We start from the raw sequence: 15,929 nt of genomic DNA, 5'->3' as shown, positions 1-15,929 counted from the left end.
GTTGGAGGACTTGAATTTGTGTTGCTTCTAACAGCCCTCTGGCCACCACAATTTGGGATTCACTGTTTGCTGACCCCAGGGTTCACCAGATAACACTGAGCATATGTTTCCTTCCTCTTACTGTCTTCCTATGAGATATAACCAGACACCATGCAACACTCAGTGTGACCTTCTATAACCCTCCCGAAAACAATTCTCTGCATGCCAACTATGATTTATTTTCATGTATTCCAAACCCTTTATACTTCTCACAGCTTCTTCCGTTCTAAATTTGATCATTTCTTATTATTCTCATAGCATTTATAGTTTCATTGTTCAATGTCCATAAAGTAATATTTACTTATTAAGTCAGAGTCTATACAGTTCTGAATAATTTTATTTTCTGGGGAAAATCTATCATTGCCATTCATCCTACAACATAAACACACTGAAAGTTATTCACATCCCACATTAATGTAATTTGCATGAAGCTAAGGAATTTAGTTAATTATCTATTATAGATTATAAAGCTATATTTCCTAAGTTTTAATTTCTGTTTTATTTTTATGTTAAAATGTCAAGTCTTATATGCACTGTCATAGTTTAAAGACCTTTGTCTGTTTGTCTAATAGTTGAATGAACTGTAATTCCATAGTCAATGCTTCCATTTCTCCAAAAGCATAGAATCTCTTTGGGGCATTGTTGAACTTCAGTCTGCTTTACCCTCTCCGGTCGTCTCCTTCACCCTGTTGGTGAAGGAAGTGGACTCACCCTTAGATACCAACAGATGTGTGAATCCACATTATGTGACCCTAGACAGATGAGATTTGATGCAGTTCAGCAAGAGAGTGAAGATGTAGTCACAGTGAGAAGCCAGATTTTAAAGGTCAAGAGAGTGAGGTGACTTTTGATTTCCTCGGGAGAGCATCTCTCTGTGGCTGTCAGGGAGGCAACTATCATTGGAGAAAGGATGAAGTAGACTGCAGCAGCTGCTTTTGTTTATAGTAGAATAATCTAGATTGAAAGACTTTTTTATAGGGAATTATATCCTATATTTCAGGCATTTGGGAATCTTTGCAGTCAGATGTCCGAGCAGCATGTGGGAACTTGGACATCAAACAACCTATATTGCAGACATTTCTTTTTCTCCTTGACAGAGGTGCCCAGAAAACTTAGCTTGTACATCAGGTATTGTGTGTTAAAGGTCCTGTTCAGTTGCATATGATTCCTCCTCTTCCTGTGTTTAAATAATTAAGCAGACATATCAAAAAGAAGAGTTGGTGGTTAAGCATGGATTATGATAACGTTGACAATGTTTGGCATTCTATAGTTTTAGTTGGTATGGTAAAAATGATCACACATTTTCCTTTCTCAGTTTTTTCTTTTTTTCTTTTTTTTGTGTATAAATATACGTACATATACACACATACATTTAATAATTTTATTCTGCAGCTCAAATTTTGCAGGTAGTTTCCTATCTAATTCTATTTATACATTTAAAACTAAACAGCTTCTGGTGCTTATTGATCTGTAAAATACTGCACTTTAAAATTGGTAACACTCTTATTTTCTATACTACAACTACTATCTACAGAATTTAAACAAAATGAAAGTTTGGTTACTGGAGAATTCTGTGGGAAAACTATTGGTATTATTATCTTGAGTTATCACTTCACACACTAAATATTGGTTTCATTTTATTTTCTGTGAGCTTAAGTTCCAGGTTAGCCAGGTATATCTAATGTGACCCTATATGAAAATTATGTTTGGCTCATAGGAGTAGAATTATCTAAGAAACCCAAATAAGTACATCTACTTCCCTTTGTTTATCTATATCCATGAAGTCCAACCTCAATTCAGAATTTAACATGTTAGAAGTATCTGCGAGCTCTTGGTGTATACTTTTAGTGATGGTGTGAGTTGATTGATGCCTTGTGCACAACAGATATGCACTCTCTCACCAAAATATACCCTCAGCCCTTGGAGTTCTCAACCAGGGTATCACGATGCAGTTCAGGCTGTTCTCAAACCAGCGATTTTTCTCCCTTTACCTCTTCAATTTTGGAATTATAAACATGAGCACTTTACTGGCTGGTTCATAATCAGCTGTTGAAAAGATGGGGTGATTTTTAAGCAGTTAGCTTGGTAAAGCAAGGGAAGCAAGCATGGGTACTGTCTAAAAAATTGCATTTTGAATTAAATCCCTGACCAGTTCCTGCACACCCCTGCAGTGCTGAGAATAACACCTCCTGCTGCTAGACTGTGAGGAGGATGTGTGGCAATCATCCCAAGAGATGGGATTTGGTCACCTGGTCACACTAATGTGCTCAGCTTTTTTTTTTTTTTTTTTGCACTTAGAATGGTTGCTCTTTACCAATGGTTTACTTCGTTTAAAAATTATTATTTAATAAGTATATGGCTATACCAATGAACAGTACTTAGACATTTGTCTCTCCTACAAATGGATAATGTGTCTATTTTGAATCTTGACAATTTTATAACAAGTTCTTTCTTGTAATTGATATTGACTGAGTACTAGTACAAATACCCAATTTGGGACACCTACTGTATGCCATTTAAAGTTGACTTTCTGTCCATTAATTAATTAATGTTTAAAAGTTATTAAATGTGAACCTTTTCATCTGTTTATTCAGTCATTGTACAGACATTTATTTCAATGTTAAGTCAATACTCAGGTGCTGGTCTGTGGCTTCTAGAGTATATCAAAGTATTATGGACATACTTAGATAAAATACCTTCTATCAGTACTGAAATCCTCATTAAAATGTCTCATTTTTTTCTTTGCTGTATTAATTTAAAGTTATAAAGTTTCATTTTGGGTTGGCTGTGTGGCATACTGCAAAAGGATGAGGATACATGGAAATCATGACAGCATGGCTCAGACTTCTACTCAAGTTAATGTCACTCCTACACTTCAAGAAATTTGAGGGACATGCGGATCATAACTGATTAACATCATGGCTTGAAGCATGGTTCAGTGAACTCAAAGACAAGTGAGAGAGTATATATGATCATTGTTTTAAGTCATCTGTCAGTCAGTTAATTTAACATTATTAGCAGAAGTTGTCATGATTCCAAATTTTATAATAAGGCTATCAATACTATCATGGCTATGTGGAATTACAAACTTTATTATATTAAATATGCCCAAGACAAAACCTTCCAATGTTCCAAAATCTTACATAGTATATTATAAAACTAGTCATTCTTGCAAATGGTATATGAAAATGTATTCCTGAGTCTGTAGAAAATGAGGTTAGACACTAGGAATACGGAGAAATTTTTATCTCTTTCACAAACTGTCAAAAAATGTAGAGGCTACAGTGGAATTTTTATCAGAGGGCATGGCCTCCTCAGGAATCAAGGCAACATAAAGTCATCAGAATGAAATCTAGGATGTGTCACCATATGAGACATTGCTTAGGACTGCGTAAGTGATCACCACTGTTTCAATTCCATTGTTCCACCCACAGTAAAGTAAGGATTATTACTGTCCACCCTAAGAGTTGTCTATATAACTGTTGAGTAATATATATATATATATATATATATATATATATATATATATATAAAGTGGTAGCTGCAATATATACTAGGTTTTTTCAGACTTGATTACTGTATGAAACAGTATGTATGCAATGCAAGGGAAGAATGTAAGCTTATGATAGGCTCCTGAAGAAGGAAGTCATGGTAAGTCAGACCAGCAGAAATGAATAAAATAGCCACAATTGTAAAAATAAAATCAAACACTCGAAATAAATATTTTAAAAATTTATTTTATCAATTTAACTTGAATAGTATAAGGCCAAACTGTATAAGGGCAAGTGGTTAGATTATTTAATCATGTATTTCTACCACAGGCATAGATACTGTTACGTTATGCTGTCTGTCGCACGCAGCATTTTTCTACTGATCACATCTCTTTCAGAGTTTTGTCTCCCTCCTCGGAACCTCTAAAGTAGGACATAATTTAAACATGATATTAAATTAACTGAGGAAGCTAAGTTGTGCCTTGTTTTAAAAGCATAACTGTAACAAGTATAAAAATGCTTGCTATCTTCACTGTCTTGAGAATTGGGGGATACTCATTGCAACCTATGGGATAGTTCTTTTGTCAGAAGCTATCCACTGACCCAACCAAAGGACAGCCTCATATCAATTCATACTTTTCCCCTAACTTAGGAAGCATGAACTTAAAAATAGTGCAAAGAAAATCATTATGGAGAAGCCTGAATAAGCTCTTTCCCAAGCATTGCTGGCTTGAGTTATGGAGGTGTGACACTGTAAATCTAGTTTTGACAAAAAGCATATGGCAATGGTTTTATGGGATATCTGCTTTGAAAGATTTTCTTTCTAATCACTTTTTAGGCCTTTTCTACTAGATAAATAATATACTTTTCTCTTTGGTCTCTTTTTCTGATCCACTTTTTGAAACCATGTTCTCCTGAGTCTAATTAGAGCATTTTAAAAGTTATTGTTTTTCTCAGCAATATATTTTTTTCCTATTTTTTTGGAAAACCTGGATATAGGTCAAGGCTAAATCTGTACACACTTCTGTAATATTTAAACTGTGTCATTTTTTTCCTTATGGAGCATGGATGATTAAGAACCCTTTGGAAATTATGAGTGACAGAATGGGAATAGCAGAATCAACCATTTATTTGGCTTTGCGAAAAAAGATTTGCAGGAGCAAGTTAGAGTGCAGCAATTGTAGTTTTACTTGGCTTTGAAATACCAACCCTAAAATTAGTTTTTCCTGTGAAAATTCTTGTCCAAACATGTCTAAGGAGAACAGGATTGGCCTAATTGTGATCTGTATAATTTTAGATGCAATTTCTATCTCTTTAAAAATACCTAAGTACCCAATGAAAGGGGTCAGGTGTGAGCCCACAATGATTTATTTTGTTAAGCATGTTTACAAGCTCAATATTATATAGTATATTTCAGTAAGTATCCAGCTAATTGTTCTATGGAGTTACAATACTATCTGTTAAGTTAAATAATGGAACTTGTAAATGAATAAAGAGGGAAGAATTGAAGTCAAAATTTAAATGGAAAGTGGGGAAAATATTTGCATATGCTTCACGCATGCAAAAAATATCACCCTAGACCCTGTTAATGTCTTTGAAAAAAGAGAATATCAATATTTGAGAATTTAAATTATTGGATTTATAACTAAAGATGATGAAACATAGTTGAGAAGTTGAAGTCAGCTCTCTCTCTCTCTCTCTCTCTCTCTCTCTCTTTGTGTGTGTGTGTGTGTGCGAGAGAGAGAGAGAGAGAGAGAGAGAGAGAGAGAGAGAGAGAGAGAGAGAGAGAGAAAGAGAAAGAGAGAGAGAGGTGGGAAGATACTCGAATAGAAGAATTGCAGTGCTTGGATAAATCTGAAACTTTCCAGTATCAAGAGCTACACTGTATGGAATGAGCATTGCCACATTTCAGTGTACAAACAGTAATTCATAGCTTAGTTTAGTTAGATTAAACAAAAAAATCTGAGCACATTCATCACACTTTGGCAGCTAACATGTAAACAGAGATTCATTATTTCTTATTCTTAGAAGTGATCATTTATAAATAATGTATAAAAGGATGCCAATTCTTCACATTTTTAAGGACAGACTTTGTGAGATTATCATACAGTATGAACACAAGTTGGTGACAATAAGTCTGGTAAATTATATAAAGGCCCTTGGATCATGAAAATAAAGTTTCATAATAGATTTTATAATAGTTTGATTCACTGGCTTTTTGTTGATATAATCCATTTCAATGAGTTTGTAAAGTGTTCTGAGATTAATGGAAAAATCTTAAATGGAAAAACGACATTTATTTGTAAATGTCTTATTATAATTAAATATTATTTAAAGATATTTTGATTTATTATGTAAGGTAAATTAAGTTACAGTGGCCATGCATTCCCTCAATGTACAGGGGCTTGATAGTTATTCTTTTTTTTTCTGTCCATCAGCCCCTAGCCCCTCTCCCTCTCCTTTTATATGGATGTTCCCCTCCTTATCCACCCCATCTTACCATCCCTCCAACAATCTCCTACACTGGGGGTCCAACCTTGGCAGGACCAAGAGCTTCCCCTTCCACTGGTGCCCCAACAAGGCGATTCACTGCTACCTATGCAGTTGGAGCCCAGAGTCAGTTGATGTATAGTTTTTGGGTGGTGGTTTAGTCCCTGGAAGCTCTGGTTGGTTGCAATAATTCAAAAAAAATTGTATTTACGTAGAGGCACTCAGAATGTCAACAAAACAGCCTTATATTTTTGCAATTACAGAGTAGTATTCAGTTAACAGAACAGCAATTATCTTCATGTAACCTGCATCAGAAACAACTGAAGATAAAAAAAAACAGAAAAAGAAAAAGAAAAACAAAAACAAAAGAAAAAAATACCAACACCAAACTACTGTCCCCATATATAACTAATTTGTGCTGTGCACCAACAAGAAACTGCTTTAAATTTCCATGCCAACCAGTGGAAGGGGAAGCCTTGGTCCTGCCAAGACTGAACCCCCAGTGAACGGGATTCTTGGGGGGAGGGCGGTAATGTGGGGAGAGGAACACCCATATAGAAGGGAAGGGGGAGGATTTAGGGGGATGTTGGTCTGGAAACCAGGAAAGGGAATAACATTTGAAATGTAAATAAGAAATACCCAATTTAATAAAGATGGAAAAAGATTTCCATGACAATTTATAACCCCATGACTGTACCAGTCAAGGTTAGTGGCTATTAAAAATTACTACCAGGACAGGGCTATCTAAAGACATTCGGTAGTGTGTTAACTATACAAAAAAAGACATTGTACAGTTTAAAAACAAATCTTACACCGCCTTACATTTCAATTTTTTTTCTTTAAAACAAGTGAGTTGTGTCCTGGGTGGGGGGTTAAATGCTTTATAGAGAAGAAAAAAACTGCTAGAACCAATTTATTCATCATCATCTTCATCTTTGACTTCCTCCTCTTCCTCCTCTTCCTCATCCTCTTTATCTCCCTCCTTATCTCCCTCTTCTTTTTCTTGCTCTTTTCAACCTTGAGTATGCCCTTTTTTGCTGTGTCAGGTTTTCCCTTAGCTTGTCATCCAAAGCAGTGTTGTTCCACATCTCTCCTAGTTTCTTTACAACATCATCGATGGATAAGCCAGGATGCTCGCCTTTGATTTTTGGGCTGTATTCAGAACAGAACAAGAAGACCAAAGGAGGCCTCTTGGGTGCCCTGAGGTCCTTGAACTTCTTTATGCTTTCCCCTTTGGGAGAGATGTAGGTTTTCATTTTTCTTTCATAGCGAGCCTTGTCATCCTTTGCCGTATTTTCAAATCACCCCCTGCCCTTTTCCCTCCATCTTTATTAAACTGTGTATTTCTTATTTACATTTCAATTGTTATTACCTTTTCCGGTTTCCAGGCATTTCTTAAACAGACATGGTTTTCACCTTTCTGAGCACTTCTTGGAGAACTCTGAGAAGTTGACAGAAGCATCCGGGTGCTTCTTCTTGTGCTCCTCCTTTGCTTGCACAAAGAATGCACATGAGGATATTTTGCCTCTTGGCTTCTTAGGATCTCCTTTATCTCCACAGGCAGAGTCGACCAGTGGCGGTCTGGCTCTAGCTCGCGCCAGCGCTGTTTCTAAGGAGCTCAATCTTATTGCAACATTATTTTCTTTCTAAAAGCTGAAATCTAGTGAGGACCTAGGATGGCTGGAATGAAAGTATAACAGGATAGAAGGAAGCTGTAGCATCAAAGTCTGGAAGTTTTCTTTTTTTATTGGATATTTTCTTTTCTTTACATTTCTTTTTTATAGCCATGGCAATATTTATTTGTAAGTAGTTAATATTGTATCTTGCAAACTTTAGTTTTGTATTAAAATGTTAACCCTTTCCGGGTTTCCCCTCAGGAACCCCGCTATCCCATCTTCCCTCCCCCTGCTTCTATGAGGGCACTTCCCCTCCCACTCACTCCCACCTCCTCGCCCTGGCATTCCTTTACACTGGGGCGTTTTCTTATGCTAGGTTGGGCCATACTGAAACATGTGTATGCATCCTCAAACACTATTACTCTCTTCCCTTCATCATTCAGGTTCTTTTTCATGGACCCTGTATGTTTCCATTCTGTCTGAAAGACAAAATGTTTGCAGCATTCATTGTAGTTTGAGACTATGTTATCTAGTTAACCAGTTTTCTTAAGGTTTGTATTCTCATATATAATCTCTTAATACAGCTTATGAAAGTAACTTGTACTTCCTCCTTTTCATGCATATTTATTATTATTATCTTTAATCTTTTCTTTACAGTCCAGTCATCATCCCCCTCCTGATCGACCCTCTGACAGTTTGACAGTTCCTCATTCCTCCTCTCTTTTCTCCAAGAAGATGTCCCCAGACCCCCACACCACCTGGACACCTGCCAGGCCTCTGAATTCCCTGGGGTCTCAAGGATTAGGTGTTTCTTCTCTCATCTACTTCTTTTGATCAACAATAGAATCAAAAGACACTATATGACGATCCCATTTTATCCAGTTTTCTGATATTAATCACAATAATGAGAAAAGGAAATTAAAAATGTCCATAGAACTATAAAAATAACAAATAATTGCCAGATTTTTCCCAAGCTCTTTATGTTTATTGTATCCTAAAGGTTTCTTTTCAACCAGACTCGGTATGTGTGATGATGAGTCTTTCAACTTGACACAATGAAGAATCCCCTGGGAAGAGTCTCAATGAGGAATTGTCTACATTGTGGTAGTCTATGGGCATGTCTGTGGGGGAGCTGTCTTGGTTTTCTTAATTGGTGTGATAAGACTCAACCAGAATGTAGCACCATTTTATAGGCTGAATGGTACAAGAGTAAAGAAAGCTAGCTGAGCATCTGAAGTGCAAGACTGCATGCATTTTTTTCTCTGTTCTTGACTATGTCATTAGAGTGAAACTATCTGTCTTAAGTTCCTGCCTCTGTGACTGTCTTGCGGAGCTGGAATGTAGCCTAGAATTATATGAGAAAACAAACCCTTACTCTTGTGAGTTACTTTTTTTTTTTCAGAGCTGGGGACCGAACCCAGGGCCTTGCACTTGCTACGCAAGCGCTCTACCACTGACCTAAATCCCCAACCCCATGAGTTACTTTTTGTTTGAACATTTTTTCACAGTCACAGTATGACTCTAGAGGAAATTGTATGATGATGAAGACTTCACAAACAAACAAAAATCCACCAGTAGCAAAGTCAGAAACGAAATAAATCTTTCTTAGTCTAAACCCATGCTCATTTCATACTTCCAGTGTCAATATTTCTGTATTCTGAAGGAGACAGATGCCTAGCCAGGTATTAAAGTGCTTTAATACACTCACACAGCCCAATAATGAAAGGGATGGGAGTCTGGAAGCAGAACTTCCATGAGATAACGGGAAGTACTTAGGAAGAGAATCCCTTTCCTCTGGGGAAAATAAGACTAAGGTTAGGTAGCTGTCAGAGGTTTTCCATTAAGAGTTCTAATGCTTTCTCCCCATGGGATACAGTAGACATATGATTACCATGTATCCTGGCTGTCAACTATGAAAGAACCTTTATTAATCCCTCTTTATTCCCTGGGATCTTTCACTGCTTCAGAGTATGAACATTTAGGTATTTCCCTTAGACAGTACTCTTTCATTCTTTTAAGAGTATACACAAGCTGTACAAAACATATATATGGGGAATCTTTCATAAGCAATTGAAATATTCTGACATTGTTAAATTTATTTTAGCCACTTTTCCTACTAACTCCGATGAAGAGTCTTCCTTTCACGCTCTTGTGCCTGAAATCGACCTGACTAAAGGACACACGGTATGTGGCATATATAGATGGTCCCCAAAAGCTGTTCATAACATCTCTTATGCCTTAAAAAAATCAGATTTCTTTAGATAAACTCATTGGCAGCTGTGCTCCTATCTGAGTTTTTGGAATGGACCCATGCAAAGAAATTCCAAGGGAAAAAAACAATCTGTGAAACACCTGGTTTTGGCAGACTTTTCCCTCACCAGAGTGCCATCTGCTAGACAGCCACGGTCTGCTCATCCTTCTCCTGGGTACTCAGCCCTGTGGGCTGCAGGACCATGCTGGCAGCAGATTGCCACTGACCCCAATCCTGACACCATCCTGGGATTTGTAACCTTCTGGCCTGCTGGGCATGGTATCTTTCTACCCTAGGTCTGTCTGCAGTCTCTCCTTTTGACCTTCCAAAATATTTTTTAAAACAGCTAGTATAACAGCTCTCCTGAGCCCAGAAAATGGGAAGTTCCAAACATTTAAATCATTTAATTGATTGTTTTAACACATTGACTTGTATATGTACCCAATGAAATTAGGCCAAACGTTTTTGATTTGCGAAGGAAGGAGAAACTGCTGTGACAGCATTCTTCTTAGAACCCCTCCATGCCCCTGTCTTTTGTCTGCCAACAGAACACAGGAAAATAGCCAATAATTCAGATACACAGCTGTGTCCTCATTTTCACTGGACAAATTTGTTACCTGTGTGTTCAGGTAGTCATTCTCAATCTCTATTGAATAGTAAATGCATCCAAAGGCATTCAGATTGTCTTTTTCACTTAAGAAATTCAAACATCTAGTTTCCTTCAAAGGGAAATGTTTTACAGAAGGGCCATTTTAGGAAACCTTTAAAGTTCCTAACGTGTAAGACCAGAGCTCTGTTCAGTTCTCCACATATATTCTCAGATTCTCTGTCTGTTGCCGCCATTGGTAGCAGCGCTGGGTGGTGACATACTAGACAAAATACAGGACAAGAAGCAACTTGAGGGAGGAAGGGCTTCGACTGTATTTGTGCTTTGGTTGGAAAGGCAAGATGCCTGGACATGAGATGGCCTCTCCTATCACAACTGTACTCAAATCCCAGAAAGGTCATGCACTCAACTGCCTTCATCCTTTTTATTCACTCAGAGGCCCCAAGTCAGAGGGTAGCGCTGCCCATACTCAGGGTGAACCTTCCCTCCTCAGACCAAGCTCTCTGGAAACACCCTCTTAGACACTCTCAGAAGTGTGTCTCTCAGGTGATCCCATGTCTACTTGAACTGATACTGAGCAGGAAGCACCACAGATGGCCTCTGTGTTTGCCCTTGGCCTTTTTTTCTCTTTTTCCGTAATCTTCAGAAGGACAAATGCCTTGCTGCTAACCTAATCTACAAAATATAATTGAGTGCTACAGAATTTTGTGGACGGATGTAAAAGATGCTTATATCTTACATCACACAGCAAAGTATTTTAAAATATCCCCGTTAGTCATTTCTTCTCTGCCCAAAGTGTTGCAGCTCTAAATTTATACTGAGCCTAGTTTTATATCTTAGCTCTCTTCTTTCTTGAAAACTTGTACTGGGTATGCAGTGTCTGGTTATTGCTCCGCCTTGGTCCCTTGAATCTTCAGGCACTTCTCCCATTGGGCTTCACTGAAACAATGGCTTCTTTAATTATCAAGATCTTTTTCTCCTGCGAGGCAGTAAGAAGGATAAATAACTGCTTTTTCCTTCCATTTTTTGTTCTGTTCAGCTGACATAGTTTCTAGAAATTCAAATAGAAATAAGTCTGTCTCAGGGAGCAAAGTTGATGCAAACTGTGACAGGATGGTGCCCGAGCTGTATGAAATTCATATTTTAGAGAGATAAATTCTAGCCATAACCTCTGCAGTGGAGAATCTTCTCAGGAAATATTTTAAAAGGAGCTTTAGCACATTTGCATATTGTGTACGAGGCAATTTTCAAAAAGTTGAATAATCACAATGAGCCCGTATTTCTTTGTAGTTTTCTGGTGAATATTAGTATTGCCGTTTCTTGCTTATACAGATTCACTAATATTTTCAGTGCCGTGATTTCATATTTCAATATTCATTCATATATTCATACTCTAAAAGTTACTTTAGAAAAGTATCCCGAAGAAGCCAAACAAAATGAATTATTCAAGGTCTTGATGCAGGAAAAACATGTTTGAATTGATTTTTTTAACTTCAAGCAGTGATGGTTCTAATTCCACTGAATTGACAGTTTTCAAAGGAAATAGGCACTACTTAGCTTATCATTCATTTAGTTCCTGTTAAGTAAGAGAAACAAGGGGCTCTGCTCATGCTGACATTATTTGAGTAAAATTTGCTCTGCATAATAAGATGATACCTTCTTATCGCTTTGTAAATCTGTCTGCCAGACCTCTATGCTCAACAGCACAGCTCTGCACAGCGTGGTTCACCTTGCTGTCCTTTGGAGTTGTGTTCTCTGAGATTGAAAGCATGGCATTATCCCACTGTTCTGTTGGCATTACCGACATGCTAATCAGTAAGTCAGCACTTCAGTATAACTAAATAATTAGAATAAAAATTGGCTTTCAAAATTCTAGACATATAGGTCCTTATATGTTAAGGACAAATTGTTAACTAATTTCAGCCAGATAAAAATGTAATGAATTATGTTTTCCGGCCAATGTCTTTTAATCATTAGTGAGAGTAATTTGCATTAGTCTGACTAGAGTAGATTTTGTAGGAATAGGATAGAAGAGAATTGTATGTTTTTTTTAAAACTAGTTTCTAGTATTTTGTACATTCATATTGTTTAGGTGCTAGTATATTATTATATGTTCATAATGTTTATTCTGGGACATATACTGGCTCTAGTACTTTCTAAATAATAAGTTAAATAAAAAGAAAAACCACACAGCTCTATGACTATGTATAAATAGTATCATCAGACGTAAGCCACGGGTACTTATAAATCAAGCCACCTCACTCAGAATTTTATCCAAGGTGATTCTAGAGTCTTTGTTGAAAACCACACAAAATTCTAAAAATACCCAAGGATTAAAGTGAATGAGACTCAGATATCATGGCAGAAATGAGAGCAGGCTGAAACCTATTCAGAGCAAAGTGCATTGAACACTGAACCAGGCTGCAGTTTTAGCCTCTTGCCTAAAATGACTAAAGATGATGGACTAGAGGCTTCCTCATTGTGAGCTGGGGATAGAGACAATCAGGATAAGGAAACATGAATGAACAAACTTTATCCTGAAGAGGAGCTTTCTATATCAGTAAAAGATGCGACGGAACACTCAAATAAAAAGTGGAAAAGTGGGGGAGAAACTGTGAAAATGGTGGAAGAACGTTGTGTTAGAAAGTTCCAGGAACAGTGCTTAAAAGGGACCTTGCCAGGTATGGATCTACAGTGGAAATTGCCGTAAGGTTTTCGGGACCCAACTTCATAGAACTGGGAATTCAGAGCCCAGACTTAACTGTTTCCAGGAGAGATCTGATATATGCCAGAGGACAAATATGAAAATTTGAATAAAGAGATTCCCCATCTCCTGCCCAGTCGAGAGGAGAAAGCAACCCGAGCAAGGCTTGATGGGTAGGTATAGCCAGGACTGCAAGAGGAGATCAGAACTCAGCGGAAAGACCTCAATCACAGAAAAAATGTACTTCCGATTATTCTATTTTCAAACCTAAATAGACATTTGAAATAAAAAGATCAGCAAAACAAACCTTAGGGCTACACTACAACATAAATCAGTTGGACTACACACAGAATGTTTTACACCACAGATTGAAAAGCAACTCCCAATAAACAATCCAGAAACAAATCCCCTTTATCCTACCAGAGACTGCAGCAGAATAAAACAAGACAGGAAGAGCAGGGCAACTTCAAAAAACACACGAACACTCGGGGAGATGAATACTGAAGTTTTGAATGAAAAATAATTGCAGAAAGCAGGAAGAAGTTAAAAATCTCTTGGGAAGAATGAAAACAAAAGAATAACCTACAGGAACGTCAGGATGCAAATAAGGCAGCCTCAAGAGAAATGTTTATAGCAGTTAGTACTCACATTAAAAGAACATTACACCAGAGGACAAAGAAAGACACATATGTGGGACAGAAAACAATCCATGAAAATAATATATTATACAGAGGGGGATGAGAGGATAAATAAGATGTAAAATCTAAGCTATCAAGACTTCTAACAGAAAATGGAAGGGAGACATTCAGGATAGAGGTTTAGGCAAGACATTTCTGAATAGAATAGCATTAGCTTCATACAACATGATGGGTTGTGTTTCTTCTGTTTCAGGTTTATGGAATAGTTTGAGAAGTATTGATATTAGGTCTTCTTTGACGGTTTTATAGAATTCTGCACTGAGCCTATCTGGTCCTGGGCTTTTTAGGTTGGAAGACTTTTAGTGACTGCTTCTATTTCTCTAGGAGTTATGGAACCGTTCATGTGATTTATTTGGTCCTGATTTAATTTTGGTACCTAGTATCTATCTTTCCTTTCCTTTCCTTTTCTTTCTTTTTCTTTTCTTTCCTTTCCTTTCCTTTCCTTTCCTTTCCTTTCCTTTTCCTTTTCCTTTCTTCTTCTTTTTCTTCTTCTTCTTTTCTTCTTCTTTTTCTTCTTCTTTTCTTCTTCTTCTTCTTCTTCTTATTATTATTATTATTATTTTAATACAATATATTATGATAATATTCCATCCCCTCATGCTATCCCTCAGATTTTCTTAGGTTTTCTATTGTCTTGAGAAAACACGGTGAACATAAAGCAGGTTGGGGAGGAAGGGGCTTATACTTTCTTATCTCTAACCATCACCAAAGGAAGTCAAGTCAGGAACTCAAGCAGACCAGGAGCTGATCCAGAGGTTAAATCCAGGAGCATGGGCTTGCTCTTAGTTGGCTTGCTCAGCCTGCTTTCTGATAGAACCCAAGTCTACCAGCCCATGGATAGCACCACTCACCAGGGGCTGAGTGTTGTTCCATTGTTCATTAATTGAGAAAATGTCTTACAGTTGAGTCATGTAGAGACATTTCCTCAACTGAGGCTCATGCCTTTCTGATGACTTTAGTTTGTGTCAAGTTAAAATTCCAAACCAGCCAGTCCATAGGTTCTCAATACCTCTCTACTGATTCAATTTTATTGGAGAGATAAGAAATTCAAGGCCCATACCTAAATATAATAAAAGCAATATTCAGCAAACTAACAGGCAATATCAAATTAAATGGAGAAATATTTGAAGCAATCCCACTAAAATCAGGGACAAGATAAGGATGCCCAGTCTTTCCATATCTATTCAATATAGTGCTCTAAGTTCTAACTAGAGCAATAAGACAGCAAAAGGAGATCAAGAGGGGATACCAATTGGGAAAGAAGAAGTCTAGGTATCACTATTTGTAGATGATATGATAGTATAAATAAGCGACCCCAAAAATACAACCACAGAACTTCTACTACTGATAAAAAATTTCAGAAAAATGGATGGATATAAAATTAACTCAAATAAATCAGCAGCCTTCCTCTATACAAATGCTAAATAGGCTAAAAAATTAGGGAAACAATACCCTTCATAATAGTCAGAAATAATATAAAATATCTTGGGGTAAATCTAACCAAGTAAGTGAAAGTTCTGTATGACAAGAACTTCAAGTCTTTCAATAAAGAAATCAAAGAAGATCTCAGAAAATCTTCTCTCAATAAAGAAACCAAAGAGATCTCCTATACTCATGGATTGGTAGAATTAACATAGTAAAAATGGTCAAACTACCAAAGGCAGTGTACAGATTCAATGCAAACACCAACAAAATCCCAACACAATTCTTCAAAGACATGGAAAGAACAATTCTCAAATTAATCTGCAAGGCAAACCCCTCCCCCCAAAATAGTGAAAACAATTCTCAACAACATCAGGGGCAATCGCCATCCCTGATCTCAAGCTTTAGTATGGGACGATTGTTATAAACTGCATGGTATTGGTACAGAGACAGGTTGGACTAGAATTGAAGACCTAGAAATAAAACCAAACACAGACAGTTCACCTGTGACAATGAAAAAGACAGCAATGGAAAAAGAAAACATTTTCAATAAATGGTTCTGGTTAACTGGCTGTCTGTATGTAGAAAAATGAAAATAGATCCATACTTGT

At 37.1% G+C, this 15,929-nt stretch overlaps 1 pseudogene across 1 annotated transcript in view; it reads right to left on the bottom strand.

Annotated features, from left to right (window-relative positions):
* Fth1-ps2 (ferritin heavy chain 1, pseudogene 2) overlaps positions 1–12,301 on the bottom strand; it is a 74,951-nt pseudogene extending 62,650 nt beyond the window's left edge. The window contains exons 1-3 of the transcript XR_015621480.1: positions 12,184–12,301; positions 7,437–7,629; positions 7,028–7,172 (exon numbers count right to left, since the gene is read on the bottom strand). The product of XR_015621480.1 is annotated as a ferritin heavy chain 1, pseudogene 2 (transcript). The remainder of the gene's footprint in view (positions 1–7,027; positions 7,173–7,436; positions 7,630–12,183) is intronic.
* Positions 12,302–15,929: the final 3,628 nt, after the last annotated feature.

Source organism: Rattus norvegicus, chromosome 5 (assembly GCF_021556685.1).
Source record: "Rattus norvegicus strain SHRSP/BbbUtx chromosome 5, alternate assembly SHRSP_T2T, whole genome shotgun sequence".
NCBI classification, from domain to species: domain Eukaryota; kingdom Metazoa; phylum Chordata; class Mammalia; order Rodentia; family Muridae; genus Rattus; species Rattus norvegicus.
This window is presented reverse-complemented; position numbering and strand designations above follow the sequence as displayed.